The sequence below is a fragment of the Maniola hyperantus genome, chromosome 17 (genome assembly GCF_902806685.2).
Source record: "Maniola hyperantus chromosome 17, iAphHyp1.2, whole genome shotgun sequence".
Classification (NCBI taxonomy): domain Eukaryota; kingdom Metazoa; phylum Arthropoda; class Insecta; order Lepidoptera; family Nymphalidae; genus Maniola; species Maniola hyperantus.
In genome coordinates, this window is record NC_048552.1 from 2334873 (window position 1) to 2354027 (window position 19155).

The 19155-nt window shown below is 38.0% G+C and overlaps 1 protein-coding gene across 2 annotated transcripts in view; it reads left to right on the forward strand.

The window, feature by feature from the left end:
- Nucleotides 1-11266: 11266 nt before the first annotated feature.
- nAChRalpha1 (nicotinic acetylcholine receptor alpha1) overlaps nucleotides 11267-19155 on the forward strand; it is a 324378-nt gene continuing 316489 nt past the window's right edge. For both annotated transcript variants that reach the window (XM_034977650.2, XM_069504399.1), the window contains exons 1-2: nucleotides 11267-11484; nucleotides 11735-11960. The gene's annotated coding sequence lies outside the window, so the exon portion shown is untranslated. The remainder of the gene's footprint in view (nucleotides 11485-11734; nucleotides 11961-19155) is intronic.

Sequence of the window (19155 nt, forward strand, 5' to 3'; positions counted from 1 at the left end):
GTTAATTCTCACCTTTACATCAATTATATTACAAATTAAATGGAAATTAAAACGGATTTGGCTGAAATTTGGAACAGTGGTAGCTTATACCCTGACTTAACACATAGGCTAATTTTTATCCCGGAAATTCAAAGAATTCCCGCAGAATTAAAAAACTATATCCACGCGGATGAAGTCGCAGGTATTATCTAGTTTAGACTTAGACTTTGAAAACCTCACATCTTAATTATGAACGATAACAATTGGGTTCAACCAAAACCAATAAAAAATACCTACTGATAGTAATTCAAAAGAAATATTACTCTCCCCTTTCGACCCATTCGTTGTCTAAAACAATTTCGGAATCGCATCTCGGTATTTCTAATTTTTCCAATAAAGTTGCCTCGAGGCCACTTATCCAAAAAGCAATAAATATAATGGATACTCGAAATGAAAATTCTTTATTATAAGTGTTAATTTCTCATTGGAGACTGCTTTGGTTTAAGTGTTTATATATATATACTATCTAGTTAACTAATTGTAACTGTTTGTCTCTATAAAATAAAAAAAAAAAAAAAAAAAAAAAAAAAAAAAAAAAAAAAAAAAATCAATCGGTTTTGCTACTATATAGATAGCGGGGTAGTGGCTGATATTGTTTCATTATTATTTAGGAGGACAGTTAAAATAGAGGGCGAATTATAGCGTGTTGAAATGTTATGAAAATATTCTATTACACTTACATTTAAGTCCCGAGTCGCGGTACGATTCTGGACATGCACCATGCGCCATACACATTTTAGAGTTGTGCGAATTATTAGAAAGGAGATGGACAAAAATTGTATGTACGCTTGCCCCAGAATGTACAGAGATGATATATGTGCCATTTAACAGTGAAAATCTTTTATTTTAAGAAAAAAATTTGCATGTTGTTTTATAGGTAGGATAGGCATAAAAAGAGTTCCATCCATCAAGGCTGTAAAGTAAAAAAGGGAAAAATCTTCGATTTAATTTATTATTTTTTTCAATTATTTTCGGCGACTGCTTTTAAATATAAATAGTTATTTAAAAATTCATTGTATATTTTATCTTAATTTATTATAATACCTTTATATTTGTTCAGCCTGGGGCAAACTTTGTCCATCTCGTTTCAAAATTGAATCGAATATTCGAAATCAATAAAATATCACTTACCTAATGGGCATGGTTAGTATTTTTTTTAATTCCTGTACAAGTTAACCCTTGACTAACCTGGTGGTAAGTGAAGATGCAGTCTAAGATGGTTGCGGTGGATGGGAAGTATTCAAGTGAAAACAAAGTTACGTTTGTATGGAAAGCGCTGGAAGCGCGCTAGTGTCTTTCTTCTAAGTAGTATGTATGTTTACGTAAAATAAATAAGTATTTAAAATCTAAATATATAAAAGGAAAAGGTGACTGACTGACTGATCTATCAACGCACAGATCAAACGACTGGACGGATCAGGCTGAAATTTGGGATGCAGTTAGGTATTATGACGAAGACATCCGCTAAGAAAGGATTTTTGAAAATTCAATCCCTAAGGGGGTGAAATAGGGGTTTGAAATTTGTGTAGTACACGCGGACGAAGTTGCGAGCATAAGCTAGTCCAATATATGGCTTTAGCAGCGTAAACTGTGAAAATAAATCAAATAGGTATCAATTATCACACGAAAATAAGTAATGTGGTGTTCTACTTTCACAAAAGGCGAGGTAAGATTAACACCTAGAACCGTGTTATTTTATACGACGCAGCAGGTTACGAGTTACTGGCTCTTAAACTAAGTTATGAAACATAATAACTTGGCGGAGCGCATAACCGTTACTTATGGGTCACCGTAGACTAACGTATACGAAACACACAATATTGAGAGAAAGACTTGTGCTCAGTAGTGGGCCATCGGCGATGGGTTGATGGTGATGATGATAAATACGCGCATAAAGTCAATAGTTAAATGATTCATAGTAGGTATTGTACACGATGGACAGATAGTCTAAAAGAAACTCTAAAACATCCTTGTTTACTATGCAATACTGCGGAGAGGGTCGGTATTTTACAGAATATATTTCGGAGAGCGTGCTCATTCGATCTGTTCCCCCCTCCATCTGCAATGGCTAGTATAGTATGGCATAATAAAATTGTAAATTGAAAAATTAAAAAGCTTCTTGCTGGTTCTTCTCGGTAGGAACGGCATTCTGAACCAGTGGTAAATTAAAACTAACTGACGATTCAAAAGCACTTGTAAAAAGTTTACAGGAATAAAATCTATTCTATTCTAAATATATTTTATTCTATTCTATTCCACCTTTTTACCAACGTATCTTCCGCAACATCCCGATTCCCGAGCGAGTTTCCACCCCTATGTCGTCAACATTCCTTTTACGCGCACGAAACGCTTTGCGGCATCTTTCCTTGCATGGCCTAGGATTTGTAATACTCTTCCCAGATAAGTTTTTTTTCCTTATTATTCAGTGGCAATTAGCTACTCAATTGTATTACGATCTAGCCTAATTTATGACTAATAAGTAATTTTATTTTAACCCAAACTTATAAATTATCTTAAATACTAAGAAATTGTCCATTGACGCATCTTAGTCCCAGATAAGTGATTCCTACCAATTATAATACGCATACCATTATAACATAAGTGAAGGCACCTTCTAGGCCTACCATCTCAGGCCACATCATCATTTCCCATCAGGTGTAATCGTAGTCAAGCGTGCGCCTATCACTTCGCATATTATAAATGCGAAAGTGTGTTTGTTTGTTGCTTTATTGGTTAGTTGGTTTGTCCTTTAATCTCGTCAAGATGGAGCAACGCATCCCCTTAACTTTTTGCATGAGTATAGTTAAAGACCTGGAGATATAGGCTATTTTAATCCCAGAAAATCAAAGAGTTTTCACGGGATTTTCAAAAACCTAAATCCACGCTTATGAAATCGCAAGCGTCAGCTAGTATTGAACAAAAAAAAGTGGGTGATTAAATTTGTAAGACAATATTGTCGGATGTCTACTTCGCCCGCAACTGTGAAAGTCCCGAGCGACGTTTCTTTGCATGCACTTTGGGGATGTTATGAGAATACGATATTCGGTTGCCCTCGTCTTATGACGCGATAAAGTTTAAGGCATTTACAAGACTTCTTACTGTTTTATATTAACCTAGTTTTTAAAGGTGAAAGACCGACACAATTTCTTTTACTTGCATATTTCATTTGAGACTAAAAATATCGTAATTTTTTTTAATTCTTTTACAAGTCAGCTCTTGACTGCAATCTTACCTGGTATAAGTGACGATGTAGTCAAAAATGGAAGTGGGCTAACTAATGGAAAAAAGCATATAAACACAATTGAAGATTATCTAAATGATAAAAGAGCGTGGATTTGACCTGCAGCTCGTTCCGGCAACGCACAAGACTGCAAATACTATTTTATACATGGCATAATCTTGTACCTATATCAAATATTTGAAAAGACCAACCGCCGAGTTTCTTGCTGGTTCTTCTCGGTAGGAAAGGCATTCCGAACCTGTGGTAGATGCATCCGACTATGCGTAAGTAGGTACTTGTAAAAGTTTATTCGAATAAAAAAGATTTTTATTTATTTATTTTTATTATTTATATACCCCTCCATTTCTACACAGCATCGTACCGGAATGCTAAGGCGCTTGGCGTTATGGCTTTGCCGGTAGGTGATAACTAACGACGGCCGTAGCACTCTTATAAGACCACAGCACTCACTACTGCGCCAAGAGTTCGTCAGATAATTTAATATCATCATCATCTCAATCCATCGCCAGTCACACGTAGCACATCCTTCGGTACGCTGCTACGGCGTAGAAGGCTTGGATGGTTATTATGCCGGATAATTTGATATTGGCAAACAACAAATTCATTATTGTTAAAATACAATAGAAGTAGTAAGGCCGACTTAGATTTTATTTTATTTTATACTAGCTGATGCCCGCGACTTCGTACGCGTGGATTTAGGTTCTTAAAAATCATGTGGGAACTCTTAAATATTCCGGCATAAAAAGTAGCATATGTCCTTCCCCGGGTTGCAAGCTACCTGTGTACCAAATTACGTCAAAATCGGTTGAACGGTTGAGCCGTGAAAAGCTAGCAGACAGACAGACAGACAGACAGACAGACATACAGACAGACACACTTTCGCATTTATAATATTAGTATGGATTTTCGCAACTAAATTGTATTCGGAGACCACTCCATAGAAACAGAGTTTGAGCCTTATTGTTTCTTATTACTCAATTGTTAATGGTTAATACTTAAATAACAATCAAACTTCGTTTGTATGGAGTACGTTTCAAATACACTCCCCTTAACTACGTAGGTATAAAACTAAACTGGTAGATAGATATTAGTACTAAAACACTTCAGTAGTGTAACATTTTAGTACATTTTACAGCAAACACCGCACGGATATCAACCATTTTCCAATACTCCATGGGTAGCCAAACCTAGTTAACCTTCCCGACACTGTCAAACATCGACTGCTATGTAGTAGGGTGACCATAACGGCACTTGTACATACTAATCTAAATATATAAAAGGAAAAGGTGACTGACTGACTGACTGACTGATCTATCAACGCACAGCTCGAACTACTGGACTCACTGGTTCGGGCTGAAATTTAGCATGTAGTTTTAGCTACTATGACGTAGGCATCAGCTAAGAAAGGATTTTTGAAAATTCAACCCCTAAAAGGGTGAAGGGTTTGAAATTTGTGTAGTCCACGCGGACGAAGTACCGAGCATAAGCTAGTCCATACTAATACTATAAATGCGAAAGTGTCTGTCTGTCTTTCTGTCAGCTAGCCTTTCACGGCCCAACCGTTCAACCGATTGTAGGCAGCGCAAGACTGGTGAAAGACCCTACAAGTCTACAAGAGACCTATGTCCAGCGGTGGATGTCTATCGGTTGAAAATGATGATGATGATCAATCAAATCGCAATATGCTGAGCGAAGCTTCCTCGCGGTACTGATAAAATAGCGAATAGCGTATTTAAGATCAATTTTAATATAATTTGTAACTGTACCTTTAAAAGCTATGATAGCCTAGTGGTTGGCCATGAGGATTTTCCCCTTCTGTATTAAAAAAAAAAACTTAGTGGTTACAACATCCGCCTCCTTATCGGAGATTGGGGGTTCGATCTCGGGAAACGCACCTCTAACTTTTCGAAGTTATGTGCGTTTTAAGTAATTGAATACCATTTGCTATAACAGTGAAGGGAAACATCGCGAGGAAACATGCACACCTAAGAGTTCTCCATAATGTTCTATAAAGTGTGTGAAGTCTACTAATCCGTACTTGGCCAGCGTAGTAGACCATGGCCAAACCCCTTCTCATTCCGAGAGGAGACCCGTGCTCTGTAGTGAGCTGGCGATGGGTTGATCACGATGATGTAACTGTATGTATAACTGGGATTAACCAAAAGCAAGTTGAAAATCAAAAAAAATCAAAATCAAATATTTTATTCAAAGTAAGTACATACGGAGTACACTTTTTGAATGTCATTACAAAAGTAAAATCACAAAAATAAAATAAAATAGTATAAATCAGTTTACAATAATAAAATAAAAATAGAATAAATCAGTTTATAAATTTAAGGTACCTACTTAAGTAATTATTGTAAAAAGTAGTAATTAAATTATCAAATAGTAAGTCATTATTTCAGTTACAATTCAACGTCAAAATTAACAAAAAATAACAATAAATAATAAAACACTTAATGTTAATATGTAACATTACTTCAATGTATTAGAGCCTAAAGGAGTTGTCCAAGCATCCTTATCCGATATATAATCGTCTAACTTGTAGTAGCCTTTCTTACACAGGCTTTTTTTGATGAAACGTTTAAACCTCCCTTCTGGTAAACTTTGACATTCTGACGGAATTTTATTATAATAGCGGACAGCACTGCCCAAAAATGACTCGCTAACCTTCGTTAGTCTGAACCTCTGGGTTGAGTGCAAATTATTAGGCTGCCGGCTATAATTTATTCTATCTATTGTAATGCAAGGGATTCAGCGAATCGCGTCTAATCACGCAATTGTAATGAAGATTAGCCGCTGCATTATTCTAATATCCACGTTCTGACAGTTGTTATATTGATTTGGGGGCTGATTTTCAATCTAATTAACAAGCTAGGGTTGCTAAAGTAGATAAGGGTAGTTTTAGATGTACCTATTTAGTATTAAAAACATACTTTTGTCTGGAGTTATGAGCGCTTGGTTTAGCGGTGAAGGAAAACGTTGTGAGGAAATCTGCATACTTGAGAGTTCTCCATTATGTTCTCAAAAGGTGTGTGACACCTTTGAGAGGCTTTGTGAAACAAGAGTGAATAGGCATCTTCTAGGAAAACGTGTTCCATATTAGGTCACATTATCAATTTCCATCGGGTGTGATTGTGGTCAAGCGTTTGCCTGTAATAAATTTTGAAAAAGAAGACTGCCAATCCACGCTAAGCCTGCGTGGTAGACTATGGCCTAACCTTTCTCATTCTCAGACGAAACCGGTGTTTAGTAGTGAGCCGGCGACGAGTTGATCATGATACTGATGATAATTTTTTTTCACTAATGCCAAGTTACAAGTACACGTTATTAACTTAAGGTGGAACTTATATTTCTTTATTCTGATACAAGTTAGTCTTTGAATGAGATCGCACATGGTAAGTGATGATGCAGTCTTAGATTAAAGCGGGCTAACTTTGGAAGGGGTATGGCAGTTTTATTAAACCTATACCCCTGATGAAATGAGATCCGTAGGATAACTAGAGTAACCGACATAGCTCAACGGGTTGCAAAGCTGAAGTGGCAATGGGCAGGGCACATAGTTCGTAAAACCGATAGACGTTGGGGTCCCAAGGTGCTGGAATGGTGACCTCGCACCGGAAGACGCAGTGTTGGAAGACCCCCCACTAGGTGAACGGACGACATCAGACCAGTCGCAGGGAGCCGCTGGATTCAGGCGGCGCATGTCTCTGGCGTGTGGAAGTCCCTACAAGAGACCTATGTCCAGCAGTGGACGTCTATCAATTGATTATGATGATGGTAAGTACATGTTGTCCTATAAAATCCTATGAATATTGTCACAACAATTCGACTGGCACACTCGCAGATTGGATTCTGTCATCCACCAGGCTTTTAGCCTTCCTCGTACGAAACAAACTAAAACTATGTAACCATTCCTGACACGTGATGAGCTGTATTGAAATTATATTATGTCATACATCGCTTTAGTGTCGATAATATGACAAAATAATTATGTTGTAGTTTTTTTTAATGAAAATATTACCTACAATAAAACTTAAAGCTAGCCTTATCTTATCACTATACAAATCATGCCCGCGTGCCCGAATGGTGCCAAGAATACTGGCTGCATTAAGCGCTGGACAGCCAGGCTGATCCGTTGCGCAAAAAATGAGCCAGCCCACTTGTAGTTTTGTCACTTTAATCATTAATGGGAAAGTTATTTTCGTTTCAGAATATCGCACACATTTCGAGAACTCCACAAGTCATGCATTTTAAAATACAGACTAGGTGACCTAGGTCACCCTGTCTTTGCACAGATGATTTTTTAAGTTCAATTAATTTAACTTAAGTTTTGATGCTGATGACAATATTTTTCTTTTTTTTTAATGAAAATATTACAATTAAACTTAAAGCTAGCCTTATCTAATTCTTTTCTTTTTCTTTTTTCTTTTTAAAAAAGAATATTAGCCGTATTAAATGACTAATATTCCCCTTTCCTCTCCAATTAAGCGTCAAGCTTGTGCTAGGAGTAGGTACGACAATAGTGCAACGGGCGGGATTTGAACCGTCGACCTTTCGGTTTTCAGTCCACTCCTATACCGGTTGAGCTATTGAGGCTCCTATTACTATACAAATCATGCCCGCGTGGAATGGTGCCAAGAAAACTGGCTGTATTTCCGCGCTGGACAGCCAGGCTGATCCGTTGCGCAAAAAATGAGCCAGCCCTTCTGTCACCAGATGAGGCTATTAATCGCGGTGAAATGTCTCGTAAATTTTTTTTAGCACTAAGACTCCATGGCCCTAGGGTCTCCACGGCAAACAGAACAAAAATGTAACTCTCGATAAGAGAGGCAACGGAGAGTTCAATTTAAAGAGAAGCTTTAACTACACTGAACTTAACAAATAGGATTGTATTACAATAGTTTGATTATGTATGTATAATTATTACCCGTTATCTACATTAAAGTGTGTCGTTAAACCAAAAAATAAGCTTATAATCATCAGTTTGATTGGTTGATATTCATATGAGACTATCAAAATACGGTTGTTGAAAAGCCCTGGAGAGCGTACTAAGGATACTTCTATTAAGATTTTTGAAATAACAAGCTCTTGCTTTTGACTCTACTAGTTATCAATGGACTTTTCATTCTTTGTCATCAAATATACAAGTCCATACATGCATTTGTCGTTTCTGAATTCTGAGTGTTTACTCCTTGATATTCGATATCAGATACATCTATATTACGCGACAGGTCGAGACGGCAATCAGGGTAAGGACGCCCTACACACCTGCACAGCCACCGCGCTAACCCAGTGCGGGATAGCGCTGGTGACGTGTGGGTGTGCGGGGAATCCCCCTCCCTCATACCTCGATTGTCATCTCGACCTGTCGCTGACTATACATTTGTCACCAGAGCCTCAGATCCTACCTACAAACTATTTATTCTTTGCACCTAGGAGATTCCTTGCTATCAAAGATACTTAGGTACATGCATTTATCATCATTATAATATTGAAGTGGTTATTCTTTGACATTCGGTATCAGACACAATAAATCTATTCTATATATTCTATTCTATATCTAATTTGGTTACCAGAGCCTCAGATCCTATCTATTTAATTACCTACGAATTATTCAGTCTTTGTCATCAAAGATACATACCTACAGTGCGACAAGGCTCTCTTGGCACTTGAATGACATTGACAGGGGGCGCTGTTGGAGAACAAAGGCTTAGACTATTCAAACAAGAACAAAGGGGACACTTGACGACAACGTTAGTTCTGATGTTCGCCACGCGCCAAAAGTGCCTTGTCGCACTGTACATGAATTTGTCATTTCTATGTATTTACTCTTTGACATTCGATATCAGATACATCTACTTCTGTCGCCAGAGACTCGGATGTACACTTATTAGATTGGTGAAATCAATTCGCTCTCGCAGCGGTAACTCAATATTTCCATTACCGATCTATGCGGTTTTTTACTCTTTGCCTTTCCGTCTCAACGATAAATCTTTCTGGACGGTAATTTCAATTGTTTTGCTTTCTAGGATTCAGTCAGTCAGTCCCTACATGGTCACTACAGTTGTATTTCGGATAGCAATGTTATTGTCAAGTTCCGCCGTTCTATATTTGAAAAACGGTTAACTGCAAAAGTAGCTTTTAATTTATCGCCAAAAACAGGTTTTTCTTTCAAAAAGTAATCCATACTAATATTATAAATGTGAAAGTGTGTCTGTCTGTCTACTAGCTTTTCACGGCCCATCCGTTTAACCAATTTTGATGAAATTTGTTATAGAGGTACCTTGCACGGTGTACCCCGGGGAAGGACAAATGAAATGGATTGAATTTTCAAAAATCCTTTCTTAGCGGATGCCTACGTCATAACAGCTATCTGCATGCCAGATTTCAGCCTGATCAGTTGATAGATCAGTCAGTTAGTCACCTTCTCCTTTTATATATTTAAGATTTCCGTTAAGTGGCTAACAGAAAATTCTCTGAAAAATTATGTCCACCTAATCCATATTGCAGTCTATGATGCAGTTCCTCTAATATTTTTCAACAAAATAGTATCCAAAACAAAACAGGTTTCAAATTTTTCGATCTTAATGCGAAGCATCCGGTCATATGAGAGATTACATGCAAACTGCTGCTAGTGTTAAAACTAGGAGAATATGCATGCCATAGCATTATAGCCTCTAATACGCTCTGAATACAGAACGATGTGACAAAACTATAAAAATTCCTGCTAACATATGGTAGCCCGTAGCGGCGTAGCAATCTCGTAAACTTGCGGTAGACACACACATTCCTTGCATATTTTAATAAAAACAATAGAGGAACAAATTGTCTTTACCTACCATAAAATTTATGAAAATGTTTGGACTAATATTTTGATATTTTAAAATCCAAAATCTTAGATTAGATTTTAAAAATTTGGAAAATGATAACACAAAATTTTACGAGATAGGCACGCAGTAACTAATTTTCAGGACAACTTTACTTCAGCTTCATAGTTTTGAATTAATTCAAATCAGTGCTATGAGTTAGTTTTCATGAAATAAATATTTCTCACTTTATTTCAAGATATTATTTTCTGTTCTAGGATAGTGATATAAAAATCATTGGGTTTTCGTGAATAAACCATGACGTAACTTACTCGTATAAATGATTTATCAATCTTTCAATTATTATAATGATCTAATTTCAATACCGCCGCATTCGGATAATGCGGCAATTTTACTTTTCAGTGAAATTTAGTTTACGCGACCCCTAGCTGTTGAATGTAGCGTACAGCCGCACAATTACGAGTTATTTCAGCACGTGCTCTATGCAGACTCTACGCCGCAATACTCGCCCAAAATGTATTAAACTCACTACATGCTTCGATGACTACGTTCAGTAATGCCTTGTTAATATAATTAATGAACAAAATAGTCCAGTTTTCCACAATTAAATGTAATTATTATAGGTTAGTGTCTTTGTTCAGCCAGTGGAGACGGCCTTATCGACTGGGCGGCGCCGGTCGTACGCGTTCGGGCGCGCTCGGAGGCACAACTCTCGCCGCCTCTCGGCAAGTTTCGGCTCCGCTCGGAGCTTACCACTGTAAATTTAAGGGCTGCGTTACCGCTTTTCCGACGCGTGCCATGGTTTTTCCGAGCGCATATTACATAACCGGGACACCGTATATGAAAATATTAAGTTGTTACTCCCCTAAAGAGTAAAATGATGTCGAAAAAATTGGATATACGAAATGGAGTTTATGTAAAATTCAATGTTCGAACCGAATAGCTTTAAAGTAGAAGCCGTCAAAGGAGTTGTTTCAAAGGAAAGCGCGGCCAATTTTCGTCGCGCAAAAAGACGATAGGAGCAATTTCCTTTCGCCGACAACCCTTTGCTCGCTCTTGTTCGGACACATGGCGGCAGCGCAACGGGCGGCACGGGGCGCGGGGCGCGCGCCCGGGCCACCCCTCCTCAGTGACGGCCTGCAGTGCCGAACGCGCGTGTCGCCTCCGACGCTCGCGCCCCGCGCACCCGATCTGCTCATTTAGCCAGCGACGCCGCACTCGGCGGTGGCAGCCCGCGGCCCGGCCGACGCTGCAGCCGGGCCGGCCCGAGCTCCTTCGATCGCGACCCTCATGTGACACCTCGCCGAAATGATTGTGCCGATTGTTTACGTTAACGCTAGTTGATAACCGAGAGGCCGACGCTGGCATGCTAATGTGAGTATCCGAATCGATAGCACGAGTACGCCATGAGATCCCGAATATGAAAGTCGAAACCGCGACGAGACGTAGCGTTGCTACGAGCGTAGCGTTCGTACCGTCGCTTCTCCTGCAATGCGACAATGTGAGAACGCGTGCCGAGAAAGTTTTCATACATAATTAAGGTCCGGCGCGCGTTCCTCTGAGAAGGTTCGTTGCGCTCCGGCGGCGCTCTTGCATTGTTGGTGATTGTGTGCATTGTCGACAGTCGGACTGTCGGTGGCGGAACGTGGACTGCACGGTGCACGGCGGCGAGTGCGCGCGGAGGTCGCGCGGGGAGCGCTCGCGCGGCAGTTCGCGCGCGAGCGGTGGACGCGCGGGGAGTTCGCGCGCGCGACCTGGCGGCGCGGCGCCATGCGGTAGCGCGGCGGCGCGGCCGAGCGGCGGGCGAGCACTCGTGCGCTCTCGGCTATGTGCCCCCCTTGCGCTACATTGTGAGTACTATTTTATATTTATTGATTAAACATAAAAACTAGGCCCATACTTTTACATTAGGGTTATCTCGTCCTATTTACTATTTAATACTCATATACATGGGTTATGTATATACAACTAATTTACGTTTTTCATAGGTATGTTAAAAATACATCAAACATCATATTTATCGATAGTGTTATTATTTATTAGTCAACGCGTAAATTAAACCATTTTTGATAAGAATTGTATCTTACTTAAATATTTTTATGATACAAGTTTTACATGTAAACTTACACTTCGAAGTTGTTTGATACGTTTCACGAAACACTTGTACATTATTATAAAAAAAAAACTGACTAATAGTATACCCATAAATTTTGTATGATTACGTTGCTCATAAGTTAGACGTAAGGGTCGGAAAAACTTCGGCTGTATGGCCATAAAAGCTTACGCTAAAAACCCAGTTCAAATCTCTATATAACTTTGTCAGTATTTACTTAATTGCAAAACTTCCAAATTGCAATTTAACGGTTCAGAAAATACTTTGATGATTAATTTTGGCCGGAGAAATTTCTCGAGTTGAAAATAGAAACGACTCTACGGAACTTTTCATAAAATATGCCCAAAACATAAAAGCTTCTTATAACGCGTACGTCTAAAACCTGAGAAAAGATCCGCCATCACTACCCCTATTATAAATGCGAAAGTGTGTTTGTTTGTTGGTTTATTGGTTTGTTTGTTTGTCCTTCAATCACGTCGCAACGGAGTAACGAATCGACGTGATTTTTTGCATGGGTTTAGTTTAAGACCTGAAGAGTGGTGACATAGGCTACTTTTTATCCCGGAAAATCAAAGAGTTCCCACGGGATTTTTAAAAACCTAAATCCACTTGAAGCTACGAAGTCGCGGGCATCAGCTAGTAATTAATATTTGCTCTATCTATGTATGTCAACTGTCATATCAAAAGTGCGGTTTAATCACGGTACACCGTACCTACCTTTGACGTAGCAGTGGAAACATAGAGCGAATATGGTGATTTCTTTCTCAGCTCGTATGCTTTATATTTAAGATCACCTTAAATGTGATGGATGTAAAATTGCATCTTGTTTGACATAAAGTGTTGTTGATACACATTATCATCGTCAATTGTTAGACGTCCACTGCTGGACATAGGTCTCTTGTACACTTGGACTTCCACACGCCACCAGGTCTGAATCCAATGGCTCTTTACGACTTGTTTGATGTCGTCTGTCCACGTGGGGTCTTCCAAAGTTGTACTTTCTGATTTCGGCACTCTAGTACACTTTGGGACCCCTACGTCTATCGGTTTTTCGAACTATGTATCCTGCCCCTTGCCAATTCGCAACCCTCTGAGCTATGTTGGTTACTCTGAGTCACCTACGGATCTCCCCCTTTTCTGAATGTAGAGAAACTCCAAGCATAGCTCTCTCCGTCACCCAGTGAGTGACTCTGAGCTTTCATAAATTATGAGGCCCATACCGACTATATGTCTCGGATACATAGGTCAAAGCCAGAAAACCAGCATCAATCATTATTACAATCGCAATTGTTGTGATTGGCTGAATTTATAGTATTATTATTGCAACAAGGCATTATAGCCAATAGAAAGCGAGTGTTGCTACACAATCAACGTTGAACACTGGAATTCATAGACCATTGAGACCATACGTGTCATTTAAATACATTGCATAATTAATATTAAATATGCCACAAGTCATCTGAATGGTCTCCTAAAGAAGCCCCTATCTTCATTATGAATTCCAATGTAAGTTTTGAATTTCAGAAAAGCTACCTTAATGACGACGCCCTTTATTAAGGTTCCAGTCTAGTGGAGTATTATAGGTCTATGGTCTAGTACTAAAATAGCCATGACATGATTATCTGCTGTAAGGAGGCTATGTGTAATCCACGTCTACTTGACCTGCCGTATCTTATTTTAGTAGACCAGCTTCTGGCGACATATCGTAATAATCTCATCTCTTAATCTACCCTCCATCCCAAGTACAACCAGTATGAAATGCCTTAGTATATAAGTTACTAGCGACCCGCCTCGGCTTCGCATCGATGCAATGTAGATAACTAATGTGGTGTCATTGAGGTGTCTCAATGACACCACAAATGGTGAACACCTCATGAAAAAATCATCTCAAATGAGATGATTTTTTCAGACCTAATTCACATTATTTCAATTTCCCTAGGGATTTCTAATTTTTTGTGAAATAAACTATACGTATAAATAAACCTTCCTCTTGAATCACTCTATCTATTGGTGAAAACCGCAATAAAATCCGTTGCGTAGTTTAAAAGATCTACGCGTTCATACATACAGACGCGGGAAGCGACTTTATTTTATATTATGTAGAGATAGAGATTTGGTTGTACCATCGCAATACGACAAAGAACCATCTGTAAACCCAAATTCTATCCTAATATTCTAATCCTAATCCTAATAATATTATAAATGTGAAAGTGTGGATGTTGGATGTTTTGAAGTTTGTTACTCAATCATGCAAAAACTATGACGTAAATGTAGTTTAATTAAAATTGATTATGATTCTTGAAAAATTAGCCGCAGGCTCGGCTTTTTGTTTTGTAATTACTTCTGGGTCTTTTCCTCTTTAAATACATTGTTTTCCTTTACTGATTTCCTTACTTGAATTCTTACTTATTCTTATATTTGCGATAGACGTTATTACTTACATTATATTATTTTAATATCAGCATTTAGGAAATCCTTGAGTAGGCTTATCTTAGAATGTATTATTGAAAAAGATACTTAGAAAGCTATTCTCGTGTACGAATTTTCCTCATCATAATTTATTTATTAAATCTAGCCGAAATTGGAATTTTCCTGAATTCAGGGAAAATTTGCTTTATTATATGTTCTAACAATCTTATTTAATTAGGTGAAAGTGATTACTAATTATCAGTTTCAAAAACACTGTTAATTAAAGGAAAAAAAAAACTAATTTTGTGGCTTTTCGTTTTTATCCAATATAAATAAAAGATTGAAATATTTTTTAGTGGAAACTTACTAGTTTCTCATCTTATTTGTTTACTAGTTTATGCTCACGACTCCGTCCGCGCGAACTTCCTAAATTTCAAACCCCCATTTAACCCACTTGGGGATGGAATTTCGAAAAATCCTTTCTTAGTGGATACGTACTCCTTACAAAGAATACACCCTCCAAATTTCATATCACTAAAATCTGCGGTTTAGGCTGTGCGTTGATATAATATAAGTCAGTCAGTCAGTCAGTCAGGACTTTTAATTTTATATATACAGATTAAAAAGAGTTGTCCTGACTGAGTGATTGATCTAACGCACAGCCTGAACCACTGGGGTTAGAAACTTGATATTTTGACAGTCATCATCATCATCATAAGAAGCCCATCGGTAGCTCACTACAGAGCACGGGTCTCCTCTCAGAGTGAGAAGGGTTTTGGCCACAGTCTACCACGCTGTCCAAATGCGAATTGGCAGACTTCACACACCTTTGAGATTATTATGGAGAACTCTCAGGCATGCAGGTTTCCTCACGATGTTTTCCTTCACCGTTAAAGTAAATGATATTTATTTACTTAGAACGCACCTCTGAAAAGTTAGATATTTTGACAGTAGATTTGTTTTAAATAACGCAAACGCTCACTAAGAAGGGATTAATCCCTAAGGGTAACCCCCTAATACCCCCTAATGGCTGATGAAAGTTGGTAGGAAAATCTTTCTTTTCAAATTATAGCTATGAGTATTTGGACTTTCGGACAAAAATGAAGAATGGTGTTTTTTCAGACATTTTAGAAATTCCATCCTCTCACTATTTTTCGAAACATTCCCTCAACCAAAGCCAGGGCGATTCAGCTAGTGCTTTAATAAACTCGCTCTAGAAAAATCTTTATAGGTAATTTTTAATATTAAGAATATTAACAATGAACACATAATGTCGAATCTATGTTCTGAGAACCATAATAAAAGATCTTGCAAAATAAAAAGTAAGTAAATGGCATAATAACATCTAAAAATAAATGTATGAATGACTAATTCAGCTTTATACAGCATAAAAACCTCCTATGAACTTCTTTCTCATAAAACCTTTACGTCATACTAAAACTTAATGTTTGATCGTGAAATAGGTATTTTATATTTGCGCTGGCATACAAAAAAACCTTTTTTTTTAAACTTAGGCGCTCCGCCCATGTCCGACAATTGGCGGCCGATTTTTCGTCGGCAAGAACGAAACTTACAGTTTGCAATGCACACAAATCGGCCCATCCCGGCCTATCCGATTGTCTGTGGAAAATGGAACGTTCGAAAATTTATGCGCTAACGCATGCTTTCATCGACTGTTGGCCGCGTGCACTTGAGGGACAAAAGATAACCCCTTCAATAATCTGAAAAATTATTAGATTAACCCAGAACTCTCTTTTTTTTCTTCTGTTCCTCAAATATAATCAAACAAACACCTTCTTCTGTAAGTTTATAACATGCATGCTACCGGTAAAACGACGGAATTCTTGTCACAGATTTTTGTGACCGATTCAAAGTCACAAAATCTGTGACACATTGTCAACTCGATTATATCGCACCTTCAAAAAGTCTGACAATTGGCGACCGTTTTTTGTCGGCAAAAATGAAACTTATCTCACAAATATTGGTCAAAAAGTCTATGATAAAAGTCGGCGAAATTATCGGCCCGATTATCAAAGCTACAAAAAGTCTGATGTGGGCGGAGCGCCTAAATGAAAGACTTTCGTCGCCAAGCTTTATTCAAATCGCATTTATGATTCAAATAAATCTTATTATATTGAACAAGTTATATACCTGCGTGTATACAGCGAGTTTTATTTACTGGAACGTTATGTAGGACTCGGAAACCGAAAAAGAAACAGGGAAGTAGCTTTGTTGATTTTCGTTCTATTATAGGTTATGCTTTTGTTTTTTCTATAAAGTTAAAATGGGGTATTTACTTATTTAAAAGTAGTTTATTTAAAAGTTTTTTTTTTTAATAAAGAATATTAGCCATGTTAAATGACAAATATTCCCCTTTCCTCTCCAATTAAGCGTCAAGCTTGTGCTATAGTTTATTGTTATAATTTTAATATTATCTTCAAACAGAAATGCATTTATATTCAAAACCAGCTGATACCAGATCCGCAAGGATTTAGGTTTTTAATTCCCGCGAGAACTCTTTGGTTTTCCGAGATGACAAATAGCCTGCCTCACTCTCTAAATCCACGAGGACAAACCAATAAACGAACAAACCAATAAACAAACACCCTTTTCAATTTGTAGTGATACTGTAGAAACTATCTAAACGAAATTCTCGTAACTAACCGCAATATAATGAACTAGATGATGCCCGCGACTTCGTCCGCGTGGATTTAGGTTTTTAAAAATCCCGTGGGATCTCTTTAATTTTCCGGGATCAAAAATAGCCTATGTCGTTCCCCGGGATGCAAGCTATCTCTATACCGAATTTCATTTATATTATAAACGTACTTATATCTAAGAAACGGTCCATTGACTTAGTTTATTTTTATTGGAAGACACTTTGCTCTTGTGTTCTTTAAATTGCACTAGCACTATACCTAGTCTTTTTGTACTTACTTTTTAAGATATCTTTTTGTAACCTGTCATTTGTGTTTTGTGGTGCAATAAAGAATATACATACATACATACATACAATATACATACTATCTTTTCAATATTTGACAGATGTCGATTCAAGGTCAACCCAAGAGCTCACTCACTCTAGTTCACTCTGATGATACCTACTAAAGAAGTGTTCACTTCAAAAAGTCATGCTCTTACGAGTTACTCGTAAACCTAGTTACGGTATAAACCGCGTCGTTTGGTAATCTCGACGTTCCATACAAATTCTGAGGCATTCCACTAAAATACCTTTTCTCGCGTCTCCCTCTTTAATCTCTATAGGTACAGAGTACAGGTCAAAGTTTAGCGAGCATACAGTTCTTCGATAATCAGCACCCTTATTATGAATGCGAAAGTGTGTTTGTTTGTTGGTTTGTTGGTTAATCCTTCAATCACGTCGCAACGGTGCAACAGATTGACGTGATTTTTGCATGGGTTTAGATAAAGACCTGGGAGAGTGATATAGACAGACATACACACTTTCGCATTTATAAAATTAGTATGGATATGGATTACTATCATCCATATCCAATCCATACTTCCATACTAAAAGTGTGTCTGTCTGTCTGCTAGCTTTTCACGGCCCAACCGTTCAACCGATTTTGATGAAATTCTAAATCCACGCAGACGAAGTCGCGGGCATCATCTTGTATCAAATACATTTGCTTCTGAACTGTATGATTGCTAAACTGTGTGTGCAGACACGAACGAAAGACACATGGGCACATTTGTCTGAAAGGAGGACACAGTACTTTGCAGCAATTATAGTATACAGCCTAGAAAATTCTAAAGGCCTACGCCGTTTACTTTAAAATACCTACAGTTTTAGGCTTTAGGCGTGTTTTATGCTTGCTACAGAGGCCCTATAGGTTACTTTAAAAGTTAAAGTGAATTTAGCTTAGTTGCGTATAATCAGAGATAATTTAGTATAATGTAAGTCTGTCACTAATTAGTATTGACAAAACTATAAACCTACCAGAAGTGAAGATAAATAAAGATAATATAAGTAAAAGAGTCAGACAGAAAAGCAGGGCATTATAAGCTATTTTTGGATTAGTTATTTAAATGCCCTCTCTTGTTAAACTTTCGCGCAGATAATGATCATACGCGTAGAGGGTTATCAAAAGGTTTACTCTTTATAATAACCTAACTGCAATATAACTTGATTAGGGCACAATAATTACTATTACAACCACTCAATCAAAATGGCGATCAAAACACAAAAAACATTTAATAGTCGCCGAGTCTCGAGTCGGAACGAGACTGCTTAAACCCTTGTTGTTTCGGATTGACTACGCTGCACAGGCCCTACTGGCCGCTACCACGTCACCCAATCAAAAACCCGCATTTATACAAATTGACTCAAGATATCGACGCATCAGATTTACGTGACTTCCGTTTCATAAGGCGGTAATATCCAGTGCGATAACAATACGTTGTGATTAGATATTTTATTTCTCCTAATCTCTATTACCCTATTACGAATGGAAAAGGATGGAGGAGGCCTATGCCCGAAAATGGGCGTTCCAATTGCAATGACA